The sequence below is a fragment of the Vanessa atalanta genome, chromosome 29 (assembly GCF_905147765.1).
Source record: "Vanessa atalanta chromosome 29, ilVanAtal1.2, whole genome shotgun sequence".
Taxonomy (NCBI): domain Eukaryota; kingdom Metazoa; phylum Arthropoda; class Insecta; order Lepidoptera; family Nymphalidae; genus Vanessa; species Vanessa atalanta.
In genome coordinates this window covers 2,595,423-2,616,009 of record NC_061899.1, presented here as the reverse complement: position 1 = coordinate 2,616,009, position 20,587 = coordinate 2,595,423, and the positions used below count along the sequence as shown (strand labels likewise).

Here is a 20,587-nt window from a genome sequence, read left to right as displayed (position 1 = left end):
AGCCCAGGGCCCCGTGGATTCAAGGAGGCCCCAGCTAAGTCAAGACAAAGTCAGAAATAGGCGATAATGCGAAAGAATCAATAACTTTATTAAATTAAACAGGTCGTATGGTTTGCAGCCCTGCGAGTCCTGCAATTAATCAAACCCATTCAATTGATTTAAATTCAAGTCTACGTTCAGATATATCTTAGGCCTCTAAGTAGTGTTAGCCCAGGGCCCCCTAAACTTACGATCCGGCCCTGGGTAGAATATGAAGTGCGGGTGCTACCTACCCAGATGAACTTGCACAAACCCTACTACCAGGGAACAATAGTAATCTTCAACGATATTTAAATATGTCAGCCCATATACTTCGTCATAAATCACTCCGTACATTGGTGACACCACACGTAGTTTTTGAGTTTAATCGTTCAGACACGATATGCTCCATAAAGTAATTCACATACTTGCCCATGAATGGTGCTCAGAATTCCAATGTTAATTCAGTTATATTTGAGTCCACGTGTCTGAGTCGTGATCAGCTCACGTCAGGGGCAAGGACAGATCTCTGGCAAATTGCCTGGACTATCATGAAGATCGCCGATGTTGGGAAATTCTGGCATTGTCATTTAATATAGCACGTACACGCGGTTTTGTTTCTTATTTGACGAGACAAGGAATAATTCTGTTTTAAAAATAAATTGCAATTTTATTTGGTAAGACTATTGTTTGTTTTTACTAATTTTAAAAGTCAAGATGGACGGGCTACTCTATGTCAAGTGTTCATCACTGCCCACAGACGTTGGTACTATAAGAAATATTAACCATTCCTCATATCACCAACACGCCACAAACTTTGGGAACTAAGATGTTATATCTCTTGTGACTGCATTTACACTGGCTCGCTCACCCTTCAAACCGGAACACAACACCAAGTCTTGCTTTAGCGGTAGAGTATCTGATGGTCGTAAACCGCGTCTTATTAATAGATAATTAAGAGATATTTTATTGGTAGAAAACAAATTATTCCTTAGTGCAGTCGATTATGTATTAATAATGTTTCAAATTTTGGACAAGAATATACTACTGAGTCACGCGCCGATTCTTCTCGGTAGAATCTACATTCCGAACCTACCAATTTAATTATATTAAGTAAACCTACCAATGTAGGTTTACTTAATATAATTCTGTAAAACGAGTCACAAGTGCTTGAGAAAGCCTTCTTGAATGAAGTATATTTTGTTTATCAATACTTTTAAGCGAGTCTGAGAGAAAAACCTCTCAATACAGAATCGTTTTTGAATGCGGTCCGGCTTAAATAATTCTGCAAAATTTTCCGCAATATCCTATTTTAATTGTTTCTGTTGCTTCAACTTTAAAAGTCTATAGATTCAATCGATTTTCATGAAATGAGGACCTTGGTACTCTGCCGATAATAAATAATACAAATACTTGTTGTAATGTAATTGTTATTATTAATTACATTAAACTAAAGAAGTGTGAATAGTTATTTTATGATTTACCTCATATTTAAGCGTTGGGTATGTTTAAAAAAAAAATGGACGAAAATTTGTAACTAAAACCGCTGCGACGGCCGTCCTCAACTCATATCGGAGACTAAGGATCGTTTTAACATACTCTTCAGCTTTCCTTTCCTGTAAGGATAAACGCCCCACCCCCCAACTCAGCCGGTCACTTCAAAAATGCCCGTAGACTCTCTTAACCAACCTTAAGAAAATCTTTGGATGGTACAAAAGTAAATTCACATTAAACCGGACATCTTATTGTCCAAATTCGAATTTGAAAACCAAGTCCTATATTTAACTTTTAAATGTATGCTTCTGGTCTTCTTTTAAATGTATCTTCTATATCACGCTTGCTTACTGAACTGCGAGCACCTTAAGTTATCTAACTTCCAACAGACTCTATTTGTTAACGCATCACGGTTGAACCAGTGAACTAATCATAATGAAACTTGACATATACTCGTAGGTAACCTTGGAATAATTGAGAGCCGAGATGGCCCAGTGGTTAGAACGCGTGCATCTTAACCAATGATTTCGGGTTCAAACCCAGGCGCGCAGGCACCACTGAATTTTCATGTGCTTAATTTGTGTTTATAATTCATCTCGTGCTCGGCGGTGAAGGAAAACATCGTGAGGAAACCTGCATGTGTCTAATTTCAACGAAATTCTGCCACATGTGTATTCCGCCAACCCGCATTGGAGCAGCGTGGTAGAATATGCTCTAAACCTTCTCCTCAAAGGGAGAGGAGGCCTTTAGCCCAGCAGTGGGAAAACTTACTGGCTGCTAAAGCTAAAAAAAAATTCGAGGCACACGAGAAACATTATTGCGTCGCTGGAATCTGTCATTTTTTTTTTAAATGGAACAGCAAATAGGGCAATGATGGTAAGCACCCCCTACTGCCCACGGATCCATACGTCAACTCCCTTGGGAACGGAACAGATCAAACCGGAACACAACTATACTAAGCACGGCTATCCTTAGTATTATTGGACGTAGAATATATGATGAGTGGATGCTATCTACCCAGGCGGGCTTGCACAAAGCCCTATCACCAAGCAAATGCAAAAATTTTAGTGCTATCTTTTAGGCACTCGTTGACAATGTTGAATTGTTGATATTCTATTATGATGCCTATATGCTTAATATTAATGACGATAATCCCGTGTACGATTTCAGTTAAGTCGGCGATTTTCAAGAGAACTACGTCAACTACGCGGGACGTATATACAATTATGTACCGCTAATACAAGGGCATTATCTCTTCTCTCACAAACATAATCCTACGGGACAGCGAATCCAACTCGAGCGGAAAGACTTCAGGCGCAAGACCAACGGCTGCACTTGCTGCTTAATACATCATTGTCATCTCCAGGCTCCTGGTTACTATGGAGAATTTATCAATAGAAAAACTTAATAGCTTTGTGTAGGTCGAGGTTGAACTCAGGACCTTATGTTTTATGTTGTTTGTACTACATTTCGATAACTCGTGTTCTGTCACGAACTTCACTGTGAACAGTTTTGAAATCCACAAATCTCCGTTACAAAGTGCTCTTGTAGCGTTGCCAACGTTTTACATACAAACCATATGTATTATGATTATATATCTATGTCTCACCCGCAAACACATAGGTATAAAATTATACAACAGGAAAAATACAACAAAGTTAACAAATATATATAGGCAAAAATATACTTATAGCGGCCATTACACCCCAAAGCGGCCTGCCGGTCGAGGGTGTGGGTGACAGGTTGAGGAAACGGTAGATTGTTCCATTAGAATCTATCAGTAAGTAGTAAGCCAATTTTGGTCCCAGTGATTGAGGGTCGACAGCTGTACATACAAAATTGGTTATGGTCTCATTTTGAAGAGCTCCAGCAGTAGATGTGCAGAAAAATAATGAGGATTCTTAATGGAAATTTACTAAATTTCTTATTATTTACTTAGAAAATTATGAATTTATTTCAGTGAACGGAAAAATTGCTGGCCGGTTAGGAAGCGGTACTACGGCTGTAAAAGGAAAAAAAATAAAAACGTAAACAAAATGAAAGTAAATTGATATCGATAAACTCCAATTCTAACTGAACTAGTGTATACTATTTGACATTAAAAAATTAAATAAGGTTACATCATTTTGGCGCAGAGTGATAGTGTGATGATGTACTTGCAGTTTACAATGAAAATTAAAATCAAAACTAAACCTGTCATAGGTCTCGAAATTCCGGAAAAACTTTTTAATAAACGCGTAGTTTCGCGGGCGACCTACAAGTTTGTATAAAGAGGCGCCTTTCTGAATCGCGCTAACGTTAGATATTAAAAATCAAATATACTTTATTCAAGTAGGCTTTTACAAACACTTTTGAATCATTTTACAAGACTATATTAGAAGCTACCACCGGTTCGGAATGTACACAGATTCTACCTAGAATAACCGGCAAGAAACTCAATAGGTACTCTTTTGCAACATTTAAAATACGAAAGGTATGTTACTCAAATATGTATATAATATACCCTGGCCGGAAGTCAACAAGTATTAGCTCCACGCTTTTTTGTTATCTATATAATCTTGTATTGAATAATTTTAAATTTTTTTTTATTCACAAAAAGAAACGTCATTTTAAATTAGTATTTTTTTGTTCGAACTCATAACTAGCTAACGTACCTAGTACATATTGACTTTACAGAGTGCTAAACAATGAAAAAATATTTTCATTGTACGCAATATTACCAACCACGCCACACGTATATACCTGTCTCTTTCTAGCACAACAATAAAGGGAACGCGCCCTAAGAGAGGGGAATTTCCGTTAGTCATGTTAAGTAGAATTAATTCGGGGTGAAAATTGGAACGCAAGCCAAGAAATATGAACGATAACACAAAGTACAGTCGGGCTCAGAAAATGCTTAGATTAATACATTTGTTTTTATATCTTCTTTATTGTAAACGGTCCGTATGGCCCGTGGACTTTGGGGGGGGGGGGGTGTTTACCATTCCTTATATTGTCAATGCGCTAACAACCTCGGGAACTAAGATGTTAATATTTTTCTTGTATAGTTCATAGTATCTCATTAGTCAAAGTCTGTTTCCAACACCCCTCCCCACCTAACAAGTAGGGAAAGGGGCGAAGGGAAACTAGTATTACTATATTGAAAAAGGTTAAACTGTAACTTCCTTATAAGAACTGTTTTTGTTTTATAATTTGTTAAAAAGTTAACAATGGTCAGTTTTGTCGCAGTACTGGATTGAACCCTCATCTCTTTTTGAGAAGGCTTGGAGTTTATTCCACGATACTATAGATAGTAGATTATTATCAAAAACGCGTAGGTTTCCTCACGATAATTACCTTAACCAAGAACACGATTCATTGCAAATACAAATTCAGCACACGTAAATTAAATGGCACCTCCTTTTGAACCCACTTCCTTTGGTTAAAATTCACGTTTTTAGCCACCTCGTTAGTTAAACACATTCACGCAACCGATTCAGTTAAAGTTTTACTCACACTTTTGGTATAAGTTAAAAATCACAACACAAGCGACAAATAACAAAACGGAATCAAGCCCTTAATAGGAATTTCCATGAGTCATGTTAAGTAGAATTAATTAAGGGGTGAAAATTAGAACGAACGCCAAGGCATATCAATAACACTAATAATGTACAGTCTTCAATAAAATTGGAATTGAAAATTGGCATTGGTGGGTAGACTGGTAAATGGGTCGCCTGATGGTAGGTGCCTTATTTTTCTTTTCGCTGGAAAAACGCATTACGCCTTTTCCCCACATGATGTGGGGGGTATGTGGGACTCGCCGGCACTGAAGGCGCCGGAATACCCACTAAAAAATTAGACATTGGCACAGTATTAAATTCGAATTGTATTTTAAAATTTCGATTTGATATCAAAATATAGTTGGTAGCTTTTGAGTTTCTTGAGTACAGACTGACGGAAGGGCCTTATTTCAATATATTATGTGGTGAGCTGAGTTGGAACAGAACAGATTTGACATTTAACGTACGTATGCTCTCAATACTAAAGGCGCTATGACAGGTACAAGAAATCGCGCGCGTTCTCATAGAAAATAATTTACATATGTTTTAACATAACTCCTTGAATATTTTGCATTAACAGCCTGTAAATTTCCCACTGCTGGGACAAGGCCTCCTCTCCCTTTGACGAGAATGTTTGGAAGCATATTTCACCACGCTGCTCCAATGCGGGTTGGTGGATACACGTGTGGCAGAATTTCGGTGAAATTAGACACATGCAGGTTTGCTTACGATGTTTTCCTTCACCACCGAGCACGAGATGAATTAAAAATACAAATTAAGCACATGAAAATTCAGTGGTGCTTGCCTGGGGTTGAACGCGCAATCATCGGTTAAGATGCACGCGTTCTAACCACTGGGCCATCTCGGTTCTTTGAGATGTAAAAGATATTAATATACAAGTATGTATATATAAGTCATTATATAAAAACTATGCAAAGCTTTAAAGCGATCACTGCTCATTTTTAATAATTAAAAAAGTTCGATAAAGGCATGGGGCAACAGATTTCACTAAACGTATCGGTTTGAGACTACCACCAATTGACGCGTAATCGTCCTTAGTTGGGTACAATAACTTAATTTTGGAATTCCATTGATTCATCCCTCTACCACCATTACGGAAAGCCATCTGGAACGAAAGAATCAAGCTTGAATAAAAAAAAAAAAGGATCTAATGCCTAGCAACTATCGATCATACATTTAAAAGCGAGGAAAACCGCGAGGCAAGTGTTTATAAATATTTTTAGTAAGATGATCATAGCAATAAATTTAAATTAAACAAAGTATTTCACACGACATCACTAATTGAATTAAAGACAGATATAAATCTGGACATAAACAGACTTGTTTTTTGTTTTTCTTTTATAATATGTAGTTATTGTGTTTGTAAACGACGATAGCATAGGCCAATAATCATTTTTAAAATTGTATAATATATTTTAGTTTCAAATTAATTTAAACTTTATTTTACATGTTGACACCATACACTGTGAATGTTATGTACACTTGTAATCGATGTACATATCAGAAGTTGATTTTCTTTTTTTGGATGTTGTGTAAACCATCAATTAATATGTATATTGTTAGTGTACTTATTAAATAAAAATAAAAATAAAATAAAATAAAATAAACAGCTTTTTTTAATCTTATACGTAAATACTTTTATTTACTTAACCTTGCCGATGACTAAGATCAACCTTTAAACTCCAAAGGTTTCGCGGAAGTTAAAGGGCTTTCGATCTTTTAATGATTAATGATACGGTTACTTAAAAAATTGACTTAAGCCAACTGTTTTTAAGGATATTCTGAATTCGTCTGTACATTTGTTTGAGTATAATTTTTTTGTTTATGAACCGATTTGTAATGAAGCGTTATAATCAGTATAATTGTCTCGAAGTCTGTGTAATTTTTATTTTATACTATATGAAAGCCCGGCATTGCTCGGGTAAAATAAATGAACCTAAGCAAATAAGGTTTATCGTTTACTTTTCATATAATATATAATTTTTTCATGAACATTGATGTATCATTTTTTGTGGATAAGTTTCCTACGTATCTATCGTACCTCTGCACGAAATTATTGTTTGGAACACACTTTCTGAACGCACCCGTAAACGTCAAACATGGCCACCCGCTGAACTGTCATGTCGTTGATATTCCTATGGAGTAAATAGGAATATCAGTACTTTTAAGTTTATCACTTATGTCAGGAGTGGGGACGACGATAGTAGATAGACGAACTTTTTACATCGCTAGACAGCCTATAAACCATTGCGCTATAGCGTCAATATTTTATTGTTAACGATCTATGATTGTGGATAGGTTTCGATCGGGTCTATCGTAGACCTGAACGAAATTATTAATACTGAAGATGTACTGGAAGTACGACGTTTGAATATTTTGTATTATATATATTGAAAGAGTCGAGATGGCCCAGTGGTTAGAACGCGTGCATCTTAACCGATGATTTCAGGTTCAAACCCAGGCAGGCACCACTGAAATTTCATGTGCTTAATTTGTGTTTATAATTCATCTCGTGCTCGGCGGTGAAGGAAAACATCGTGAGGAAATCTGCACGTGTCTAATTTCAACGAAATTCTGCCACATGTGTATTCCGCCAACCCGCATTGGAGCAGCGTGGTGGAATATGCTCCAAACCTTCTCCTCAAAGGAGAGGAGGCCTTTATCCCAGCAGTGGGACATTTACGGGCTGCTAATGCTAATATTGAAATCGGTTATTTGTTTGTAAAAACAAAACGGCGACACCATATAACCTGAGGGTCCAGTTGTTACACAACGACTTAACAATAATGACTTAAGCAATTATTTGATATAATCACTTACGTCACAAACATTGATGGAAGAAATACGTTAACTCAATTCAATGATATTTGTCTAAGCGGAGGTCAATTCTACCAATAAATTGTCACTTTATCGGAATCGTGACCGGTTCGGTCGAAGTTGGATCGGAATATAAAAATAAATAAATATTGGACAACATATACATTACTCTGATCCCAATGTAAGTAGCCAAAGCACTTGTGTTATGGAAAATCAGAAGTAGCGACGGTACCACCCAGACCCGAGACAACATAGAAAACTAATGAACTTTTTCTACATCGACTCAGCCGGGAATCGAACCCGGACCCATGAAAACCGGTGTACACACTACTCGACAACGGAGGTCGTTAAATAGTATATAAGTCGTATCGTAACATAGAGCAAGCGTTAAATGTTTCTGTACCCTGAGAACCACCTAGGATTTGGAGTCACCTGCCGTCGGGTAACGGTAGTATACGCAAGGGATCCCATGATCCCTGCGAAAAGACGGACTGGATACCGCTGTTTTTTTTGAGCCCCACATTTTCTTCATGTAGGAAAAGCTAAAAGGCGATTTTCCAGCGAAAAAAAAAACCGTTAAAAATTAGTAGAATTACTCCCTGCTCATGTAACAATGCGACTTCATTAAGAATAAAGTTATGAGTATACTGGCAGCAACACTTTCGTTTTGTAAGATTGCTGTGTACAGTGAGATAATGTGGTTTATCAAGAAACTGACTGCAAAGGTTGAGCTGGTTAATTTAATGATATTCGTAGCTTAGAATCTATATTAATAACTTAAAAAACTACTAGACCGATATACACTAAACTTATAACAAAATATGTAGCACGTTTGAGAAGTTTCTAGTATAAAATATTACTATGCTAATAACTTAGATTCACAAGGGCTAGGGCAAGGGCATTTATTGATAAAAAAAAAACAGAAAAGCACTTAGCAATAAAATATTAAGTAGGTATATTTATTTGTTAGTTTTTATAAGTATGTCATAAATGAGAAATAGGTGATATAAAAAAAATAGTCGAACCTTTAAAAAAGGAAATCATCCTATACGGGACCTTGCGGGTTCCAAATTGGTTCATAAATAATAGTCCCGTGTTAACATTAATAAATAATACAAAATTTACTTTAATAAGACAGACAACAATATATATAAACGAATCCCTATTTCCCTTGGCTTTACCGATTTCATTCAACTTTTTCTAAGTCAGCCTTACATCCCTCGTAACGACTTGGAAAACGATTGACGTGTTCTAAGAGGCAAACACTTATGAACAGTTAAGCAGTTCAATATTTACTACGGTTTTAAAAAAGCCTAATTAAGCCTTATCCACTGCATTGCACCAAATGCTATAATTAGGTGAACTTCTCGAAATATCTTTCGGGCGTCAAGATAGACGCTTATGTCTGATCAACAACATTAACAGCCTGTAAATTTCCCACTGTTGGGCTAAGGCCTCCTGGGTCCTATCGCCTAAAGGTCACCAATTTTTAATTTAGGATAAAAGGATATTTGAACGTTCGTCATTTTTGAAATTACAAATGTTGAATTTGGTTCATACGAAACGCAACCAAAAAATTCGAATACTTAATAAAAATCGGTGGATTTAATTAAAAATTAGTTATACAAGAAATTACGATACAAGGTATTGACCGCAGTGCACAAGGACAAACAAATCGATTATTCATTTTAGTATCACTTGTACATGTTACTTGATAATCATAAATGCATAATTAATTACAATAAGTATAAAATTTAATGAATACTAAATTTATATGATACTAATTTTCGCCCGCGGCTACGTCCTCATCTTATGGAAAGGTGTTGAGTGTCGTAGTTTTTAGGAAAAACCCCTTTGTTCTTCTTTGGGGTTCAAATTTGTTACATACGAAATTTCATCAAGATAGGTTCAGTAGTTTAGCCCTTAAAACTAGACAGATAGACAGTCCGTTTAATAATAAAGAACTATGCGATGTTTTATGGGGTCAACCCGCCATTTCCTTCACGTAATCATCGTGAAAGTAAAATTCCATTATCGTACTAAAGAATGTGAATTATGAAAGAAATTTAGACCCTCGGGTCTTACGACTCATCACAAATTCGACCACCGAAATATTAAGTATACTTATGTTCCGGTTAGTAGTGAGGGGAGCATTACACAAGGCAGGGAAAAACTAAAACAATACGTATATTATCAAATTCGTATGTACCTAAATATGCTGTTCGTTTTGTTGAATTACTGCCGATTGTATTTCATTTGCCGCACGTGTTTCATTTATGACGTCGTAAGTGCTAACAAATTGCCCACACGACCAACCCATGACCCGTGCCTTATTTCATAAGTGCCATCAGAACGTTTATATAATATGATGACGGTCATTCTGCTATGATCTAAAAGGCAATATTTTTAAATTGTTTTATTAGAAGATCAACGTGCACCAAGTTTATTAATTAGTGTTATTAATTATTTTTTTTATTATATTTAGATTGAAATTTTGGAGACCGATAGTGTGATAGTGGAACGTAAGAACGTCATAAGCGCCTGAATGATGCTTTTGGAAAACTAACTGTCAATTTTTTAACTTTAATTCTTCTTTCCCAAAAGTATCATCTTGGCCTTGTAGCGCCTTTTCGTTCTTCCATCCGACGACACTGAATTTTCACAATCTTAATTTGTATGAAACAAATCAAATTTAAAATACGTCCCCATAGTATGCAATAAATCGAGCTCGTATTCAATGCTTTAAAATGGTTTAACATTATTATTCAAAGGTCCGATTGCTTTAACTGCAAAATAAGGGAAATAATTTCGAAAAAGAGACGAATATTGGCGCCATTCGTTCGTTACCTAATTTCCGCTCGGTTCCCGCCCTTAGCGTAATTTCCATATTATGAAGGGTCAATCTGTTAATTGTCCACGCACGTCCCACAAGAGTCCATTCCCGTAATCGAGGAACCAGAGCAAAACCATTCGCTTTCATCCCTACTAATTCGAGAATGTTCAGTGAGGGCAAGATTGTCGATGGTTACGAGTGGCCTTTTTATAAGACTATTAGGTCAACCGTGACAGAGCATCCCACAGAACTTCTAAGACAAGAAATATCCTTAAGCTAGTTTACCTCTTATGGTTTAATTATTATATTAGTTAATTTGGAATGACGTTAAGGATGCATATATTGAATAAAGCAAAACCCAATGTACCTCCTTGCGGAACACCTATATTATATGTATTAGAAGTATCCTGGGACCTGATCATATTACCGGTTCCAATCAAAACCACCCAATAGAAAACACGTGAAAACATCAATGTCGATTTAGCCGCTAAGTGACATACAAACGTATAGCAGAATTATACATATATATATAAAGACATATATTAGAAAATTATCACTGTATTCCAACCACAATAAACATACGTATGGACATAACGTATCTCAAGTAATGTACTATTTAACAGGAAAACATTTCTTCAAATTAATTTTATAGATTGGCGCGTTCAAACTCCTTTTTAAACTTGAAAATATTAACACTATTAGCATATAGATATATTACTTGCGACCTCACGTAGGAAATTAACATAATAAAATGTAAAATTAATTATAACCATTACTTTGAAAGATGTTTACAAAACATTTTCCTCATACGAATGCCACACATTGTACCACGTTCGTCTTGTAACTAATTATAAATCCTAAGTTCAGCCAAGAAAACTGTAACTAAAGTTCTCTATCGAGAAATTCTAAGAAGTAGACCAGAGTTTAGTAATTTGGCAGTATCACCAATCGACGAAAGTATGCCAGCGAAAATAATGCATCTATGCTTGCACACACAATATCTCCAGCACTGATTTTCTTTGAGATTAGCAATCGTACTCCAAACTCGATCGAGAGGAGATTGCCAAACGACGTTGGCGGAAATAAACCGTTCTCTCTTGGAATCTTTGAAAGCCATCAAGCTAAGAAATGAATAGAATCGAATTTATGTGATTGTGCGTCAAAGAATTGCGTCGTCGGGTTGTTTGATTGGTTTAATGATGGTTTGACGTAACACAGGACTAGGGAGGCCGCAGTAACAAAGAGAAAATCTATACATATGTGAAGATGTGCACGCACATCACGTGCTGGGAACAATGTTTATGATCCATACTTTTTAAAAGATATTAATTGAATATACACAAAAACTTCAAGAAACCAGTAAATGCATGAGTAGTTAATTGATCTAACCACACACATGCACAGCCTGTAAACTTCCCACTGCCCAGCAGTGGGAAGTTTACAGGCCTCCTCTCCCTTCGAGGAGAAGGTTTGGAGCTTATTTCACGATGCGGGTTTGTGGATACATAGGTGGAAGAATTTCGTTGAAATTAGACACATGCAGGTTTCTTCACGATGTTTTCTCAAAAAATGAGACCAACAATTTCTGGGTACAAGTATGTGTGTATGTGTTTGTTTATTCTACTATAACTTTAAAATGCCTAAACACATTTTATCCGGATTAATCTTGACATTTTGATTTTTCTATTTTTTCTATAAGTGTCATGTATTTTTATGGTTTTTTTAAATGTATAATTTATATAGCCTGCATAATTTTCAAATTAAGAGTAATACCACGCTAGAAACACTATAATAAGCTTACAGGTACTGAGCTACCCACGGGTATTATATATTTAAAACCGTTTCAAATATTGCGCGATAATTCGTACAATACGCCCCGCGTATCTCATTCATTATCTCGTAGTATTTCAAAAACAATTGGTTTTAATTGGAAAGTGTTAAGATCAATATCTCTTTATTTTACTGTATGGTGCGTATGTGTTAATGTATGTAAATGTATCTCAAAGAATATGCAACATATTAACATACTAAGTGTAACTTACGTTTTGAAACTATGAAGTAATTGAATATTAAAGTTCCACATTAATAGTTTTTCGAATCAAAACAACTATTATAATAAAACAAATGGTCGTCATCAGGTGATGGCGACCTCCGTAATCGAGAAGTGTGTACACCGGTTTTCGTGGGTACGCCACTCTGAGGTCCCGTGCTAAGCTACTTACATTAGCATTAGCAGCCCGTAAATGTCCCACTGCTGGGATAAAGGCCTCCTCTCCTTTGAGGAGAAGGTTTGGAGCATATTCCACCACGCTGCTCCAATGCGGGTTGGCGGAATACACATGTGGCAGAATTTCGTTGAAATTAGACACATGCAGGTTTCCTCACGATGTTTTCCTTCACCGCCGAGCACGAGATGAATTATAAACATAAATTAAGCACATGAAATTTCAGTGGTGCCTGCCTCGGTTTGAACCCGAAATCATCGGTTAAGATGCACGCGTTCGAACCACTGGGCCATCTCGACTCTAGCTACTTACATTGGGATCAAATAAACAAAGATGGTAAGTGATCACCATCGCCATAGACATTGGTGCCGTGAGAACTTTCAATCATTCCACATTGGAAACTAAGATATTACGTCCCATATGCATGTAGTTACACTGTCTCAATCACCCAACAAACCGGAACGCAACAATACTAAACATTGATGTTTAGCAGTAGGAGGTAGAGGTAGGTAACCTACCCAAAGAGCCTAGCCAAGGCCCTACGTTACTATGGTTTAATAATATAATATTATAATGAAAAGTTAAGCTAAATGTTTAATTATATTCAATTTAGTAAAATCGTACAGAAATAGAAGACGTCACAGGCGCACGCGCAGAAGTGGCCGCCAATAATACCATAAGATCACTTCCTCTACATAAAATGCAAGTATTTTTGTGTCTGGCATATTGCCAACGGTATTTCTAGAACGTCTGGAGTTTAGGAAACGTATATTTGGATGTAAGTATTATTTCCTGGATATTTTTTTTTATTCTTTGTCTTTACCCAAAGGGTAAAACGGAACCCTACTACTGTAGCTGCTGTCCGTCGGGCTGTCCGTCTGTCATCGGGCTGTATCTCATGAACCGTATGAAATTAATAGTTAGACACTTGAAATTTTCACAGATGATGTTTTTCTGTTGGCGGTATAACAACAAATACAGAACAGAATAAAATAAATATTTAAGGGGGCTCCCACACAACAGACTCGATACTTCGAGCGCGAGTCCTACTCGTTTTTATTTAATTTTAACCCTTTTTAGGATTTGCTTTGTAGTATATATAGAAATTAACTATGCTGAGGTTCTTTTGTGAACGTCATATTCCAAGGTAATCTTTACGAATTTTTAGCATTAGCATTAGCAGCCTGTAAATTTTCCCACTGCTGGGCTAAAGGCCTCCTCTCCCTTTGAGGAGAAGGTTTTGGAGCATATTCCACCACGCTGCTCCAATGCGGGTTGACGGAATACACATGTGGCAGAATTTCGTTGAAATTAGACACAAGCAGGTTTCCTCACGATGTTTTTCTTCACCGCCGAGCACGAGATAAATTATAAACATAAATTAAGCACATGAAAATTCAGTGGTGCCTGCCTGGGTTTGAACTCGAAATCATCGGTTAAGGCGCGTTCTAACCACTGGGCCATCTCGGCTCTCTATGCCTTAGCCTATTTCAATGGAAATAGGAAAATAGATAAAGTGCAGCTACTTGGTGGTAGGGCTTTGTGCAAGCCCGTCTGGGTAGGTACCACCCACTCATCAGATATTCTACCGCCAAATAACAGTACACTGTATTGTTGTGTTCCGGTTAGAAGGGTGAGTGAGCCAGTGTAATCACAGGCACAAGGGACATAACATCTTAGTTCCCGAGGTTGGTGGCGCATAGGTGATGTAAGGAATGGTTAATATTTCTTATAGCGCCTTTGTCTATGGGCGGTGTTGACCACTTACCATCAGGTGGCCCATATGCTCGTCCGCCAACCAATGCCAAAAAAAAAAAAAATGTGAACTACAAAGAGTTTATGATTAATACATCTCTATTTATAATACAACACTATTGCACTTAACCACTTATTTCCACTTTAATTCTACTTCCAAAATTCCGATGACAGTTTTAAAACATTCGAAACGCTATTCCAAATCCATAGTGATTATCATAGATTAATCAAGCTCTCGACCAATGAGATCGCGTCAATTTGCTGTCAAATGTTGTTTATTTGGTAGAGTACATAACACTCACGCGTCTTTATTCACGGTTTTATTAAAAACCACATAAAGTTTTTTATTTAGAAACAATACGAGGTCAAACACCAAAGCCTCAAAGTCAAACTAAATTATCACTATATCAACTAAGATATCACGACGAAATTGTTTTTTATACGTATATATTATAAAGTGACTATGTCTGTATGTATTTTCTATGATATATGTAGGCGGCGGAATGGGCCACCTGATGCTGTATCTGGACAAGGAGGCTGTAAGAAATATTAACCATTCTTTACATCACCCATACGCCACCAACATTGAGAACTAAGATGTTATCCCTTGTGCTTGTAACTACCCAGACGGGCTTGAACAAACCTACCACCAAATTTTTTTATTTTTTTTATGGGGCAAACGAGCAGGTGGCTCATCTGATGGAAAGTGATTACCACCGCCCATGCCGGCCTTTAAGAAATAAGTACGCTCTTTTCTTGAAGGTTTCCAAGTCGTATCGGTTCGGAAAAACCGCCGGCGAAAGCTGGTTCCACAGAGTGGTTGTGCGAGGCAGAAAATGCCTAAAAACTAACAAATATGTCTGTTACGTACGTGATGTGATGAAATATACTTAATCCTTGAAATCCCACTGACCCTAAAACATGGACGAAGACGCGAAAAAACGATTGGTTTAATCAAAAATACCTTTTACATACAGCTTAACGATATCACTGACCGATGCAACAGGTTAGGTAATGAGTTCCATGCCGGTTCTTCTTGATGTTTAAATTATATGCGATATTTAATATTTTTAATTTTCATTTGTTTTGCAATTTGAAATTAAGTTCTAATATCCAAACAGAGAATTTCTCGATAGAAAGTTATTTAATAATTAATGAGGGTATCGATTATTTTGTAATGATGGTCTCGTCTCGAGAACTCGGTCATTTATAAAGGGATTTCGGAAATTCCTTCTTTTTGTTTGAGACGGTATACTTCCGGTTTGGTCCCATTCAGGTTTGAAAAGGGTGAAAATTATTGTGTTTCATGGGCTTGTATTTTATTTATGATTTATTTTCTTGGAGTATTATTTGAAGTCGGTTTTTTTTGTTAACATTTTATATTGTAAACGAATCGAATGTTTAAAATTTTGAATCCACCTCCTTGCTAACTAACCACTTGGGGATTGGTAGGTAAAACAAATAAAAAAATTAAATTAAAAAAAAATCAATAAAATAATCATAATCATACTTCTTTCAAGTATACATATGCAAAGCTAGCACCGGTTAAGAATGAAAATTCTTCCGAGAAGAATCGGCAAGAAACTAAGTAATTACATTTCCAACATTTCAAATACAAATTTATATTAACCAATATACAACAGCCTGTAAATTTCCCACTGCTGGGCTAAGGCCTCCTTTCCCTTAGAGGAGAAGGTTTGGCGCATATTCCACCACGCTGCTCCAATGCGCGTTGATGGATACACGTGTGGCTATTTCGTTGAATAGTAGTAACATATATACAAGAAGTATGGTACGTAATATTTTTATATGAATCATACAAAATCTGTTGTGGTCTGTCTGTTTATCCTTAAGCGCTCATTGTCCATCCTGATTGCCATTAACCGCAATATTTCATCACTGGCTATCCTCTAACCACAGTTAAAACTGGCGATAACCATATCGGCACTAGTTTAAATGGGGTAAAGTTTGAAATAGCCCCATTCAACTCACATGGCATTTGGGTTTAATGTCGACATAGGTCATAGCGCATTTTAATGCCCTCAAGTTTGCGACAACATAGCTATTCGACCAAGTCGATTCCAATGGCAGGAGCGAGATAAATAACGTTAACCTTGAATTGTTATGTCATAACTAAACGAATTTTATAATAATGTTTGATGTTTATGGCTTCGGAAGTTAAAATAGGATAAAAAAACTCAGTACAAAAGTGAAATAGAAGTGCATAATACCAAAATTAAATATACTTCATTCAAGTAGGCGTCTCATCGCATTTTACAGAATTGTATTAAACGTAAAACTAAGACATGTTCGGAATGTAGATTCCACCGAGATTAACCGGCGAGAAAATCAGCATTTACTTTCTTCCAAATTTTGAGATAGAAATAAACCAAACGTGTATTCATTTTTTCCTTTAGATTCTTACGTAATAGATATTAAACAGGGTGGATGTCGTCATATTCTTACTTTTTCTTATAATAGGGGGTCAAAAACAAGCGAAAATAGTCTTACGTAATAAATTAATGGCCCCATAGCTAATAATCGCATTGAACACGGACGTCTAAGGTTTGTTAATCTTTACTCCTCATACCATCGCAATAAACATATATCAGTATGTACAACAATTTTATTATAATTATATTATATATTTGATTAATTTGATAGGAATAGCAATAACTATCATTGTATCAACATATGAAAAATAAATAATAATTTCTGTTTAACATGTTATCATATTATATTCATATTAGCCGAGATGGCCCAGTGGTTAGAACGCGTGCATCGTAACCGATGATTTCGGGTTCAAACCCAGGCAAGCACCACTGAATTTTCATGTGCTTAATTTGTGTTTATAATTCATCTCGTGCTCGGCGGTAAAGGAAAACATCGTGAGGAAACCTGCATGTGTCTAATTTCAACGAAATTCTGGCATATTCCACCAACCCGCATTGGAGCAGCTTGGTAGAATATGCTCCAAATCTTCTCCTCAAAGGCAGAAGAGGCCTTAGCCTTAATTAATAAAAACATAATTATGTATATAAACTTCTCGTATCTGAGTTGTTCATTATTTTTTATGCTGTAGTTGGCTCACCTGATGGAAAGTGACTACCACTGCCCACGGACATCTGCAACACCGGGGATTTGAAGGTGCGGCCTTTAAGAAATGAGAACGCTCTTTTACTGAAGGTTCCCAAGTCGTATCGGTTCGGAAAAACCGCCGGCGAAAGCTGGTTCCACAGAGTTGTGCTAGAGAGAAAATGTCCAAAAAATCGCAATTTCTATTCGAACCGTTCGTAGGTATTTTTTTCTAGACAAGTCACAAGACTTGGTGCTTCGTGTAAAACCGTCGGGGTAGATACCGCCATCGAAAATAACATTTAAGGTCCCAATGTTTACTATATTCATAATATTCATATTGCTATTTTCTATGGGAGGTGATGACTTTATTTCATCCTGTGGTCCATTTGCTAGTTGAACTACACGTGACTTGTGTGTGAACCTTAATGTCTGTCAGCTTGATAACATTACATTAGCAGCCTGTAAATTTTCCCACTGCTGGGCTAAAGGCCTCCTCTCCCTTTGAGGAGAAGGTTTGGAGTATATTCCACCACGCTGCTCCAATGCGGGTTGGCGGAATACACATGTGGCAGAATTTCGTTGAAATTAGACACATGCAGGTTTCCTCACGTTGTTTTCCTTCACCGCCGAGCACGAGATGAATTATAAACACAAATTAAGCACATAAAAATTCAGTGGTGCCTGCCTGGGTTTGAACCCGAAATCATCGGTTAAGATGCACGCGTTCTAACCACTGGGCCATCTCGGCTCATTATATTGTTATTATATGCTTATATTGTTTCAAAAGAACCCATTTTATACACAGAAAATACCGGAATGATTGTTTTTGCTCAAAACGTCTTCATGACCGATTTCGGTCACGGACATTCGCATCAGAGATAGCCAACTACGTAGATAAAGTGCTCAAGTGTGTGGGCAAACACAGGTGACATCTCTATGCCCTCACTCTCGTAATAAAATGGGATGACAATACGGCACGAATAGAGTTCATAGACATGATCAAGGGCTTTAGTTTTCCAGGCAAACACTAACAGTTTCAGATATTCGTTTTTTTTTATATAAAATATATAGCAAGGGTATTTAATGTAGAGGATCTACTGACAAGTGGTCACCACCGCATCGGCACCGTCAACCATTCCTTACATCGCAAATGCACCAGTTATCTAGGGAACTAAGATGTTATGTCGATTGTACCTGTAGTTACACTATGTCACTCAAACTTTAAACACAAACACAACATTGAGTGTTGCTGTTTGGCGGTAGAATATGTGATGATATATTTTCCATATTAGTAACCCATAACTAACATCAAAATAAAGCGGAAATTTTCAGCTTAATCAGTTAAGTGGAACAGGTTTCATATTCATATACAAAGTTAAGTTAATTAAATATGAACTCTTTGCCAAAAATAATTAAATTAAAAAAAAACTGTCAAAAATAATTAATCGATATTTTTAAATCATTCTAACAGTAAACAAATCATACTTACAGATTAAATAAATTCAAATAAACAGCACGCAGTATTTACAAACAAATGAATCACTATTTCTCACTACTGTGTTTACGTTTCACTACATTAAAATCGGTTCAGTGCACGAATAATTCGAAATCGATTTTTCATATCACAATCGAATTACAAATTCAATTTTCAAATTACACGCATATAACCTACTTTTCGAAATTAGGAACACTTTTTTTATTTTTATTTAAATCGAATGAAAAAATTCAAAATCATTGATATATTATATGAAAATCCACACTAAAATTAAATCGATTTGTTTCAGTTTGAAATTAGAACACAATCAGATGTTTTCTGTTTACACACAAGGCGGACGTATTGTAGCGCGGTCCATGTCTTTCTCATAAAACACATCGAAATGAGAGAGACGACGATATAATTGTTTCAAACATCACCTCTATTCATCCTTTTCTTATTTTATACAAAACACGTAACAAAACACTGAGTCTTTGTTAATTTAGCATTTGGCTTTGCATTCGCGTTCTATTTTGATTCGATTCCACGAATTCAAAATTATTGTTTTTTTTTTTAAAGCGAAAACAAATCTATGTCGAAGGCATTTAGTATATGGAAATATAGTAAGTCCATTTCACACGCGAATAATACTAATAATGTTCCAAGCCAAAACTCCGCGTTCGAAATTTGGGAAACGCGATAGACAACCGCTCCTTGTGATAGCGGAGACCACACTGAATACATCTTTGTAAGTTTGTACGTCACACGTTCTTGGCAGCGATGTTGATCGCTTTTTAATTAATTCTTATTTGGTGCTGACATTGATAACTGAAGATTTGTTCGATATGACACAAATTACTAGACTACGAACTAGGTATTAACACACTCTTTAAAAAAAATAAATACTTGAAAAAATTAAAGTATCACTTAGCACATGTGTATTATTTCTTTGATGTTTAAGACTTATTCAATATATTATTCAATAAAATATAATTGATATTATTCTTTTGTAACTGTAACGAAATATTTTTCACTGTTCACTTTTTTTTGTACTGAAACGCGCAAAGTCTATAACACACTTCTTAAGTCATAAAAAAGTTGCTGTCACAAAAGCGCGCGTATACATAACAATTGTTTTTTTGCACAGATAATAATTGTTCTTTTTTTTTCTTTTTTATTTATTCGATATGCGTCAAAAGCAATGTATTACTGGTTATACACTGATGATTGTCGGGTTGTCTAAATTTAAAATGCACTCAAGGTAAAACTGTACGTAAGGTTACATTTGACAATAACTCATTGTTCCTGTTTTTGTAGCAATAAATATGAATGA

General features: G+C 36.2%; 1 protein-coding gene across 4 annotated transcripts in view; it reads right to left on the bottom strand.

Annotated features, from left to right (window-relative positions):
- LOC125075049 (TBC1 domain family member 1) overlaps positions 1 to 20,587 on the bottom strand; it is a 55,319-nt gene that overhangs the window by 24,356 nt on the left and 10,376 nt on the right. For 2 of the 4 annotated variants that reach the window (XM_047686605.1, XM_047686607.1), the window contains exon 1: positions 19,270 to 20,000. The exons of 1 other annotated variant lie outside the window; for it this stretch is intronic. The gene's annotated coding sequence lies outside the window, so the exon portion shown is untranslated. Of the gene's footprint in view, positions 1 to 17,793; positions 17,806 to 19,269; positions 20,001 to 20,587 lie in introns of those variants that run through there. One more of the 4 variants, XM_047686606.1, reaches the window with a different exon arrangement.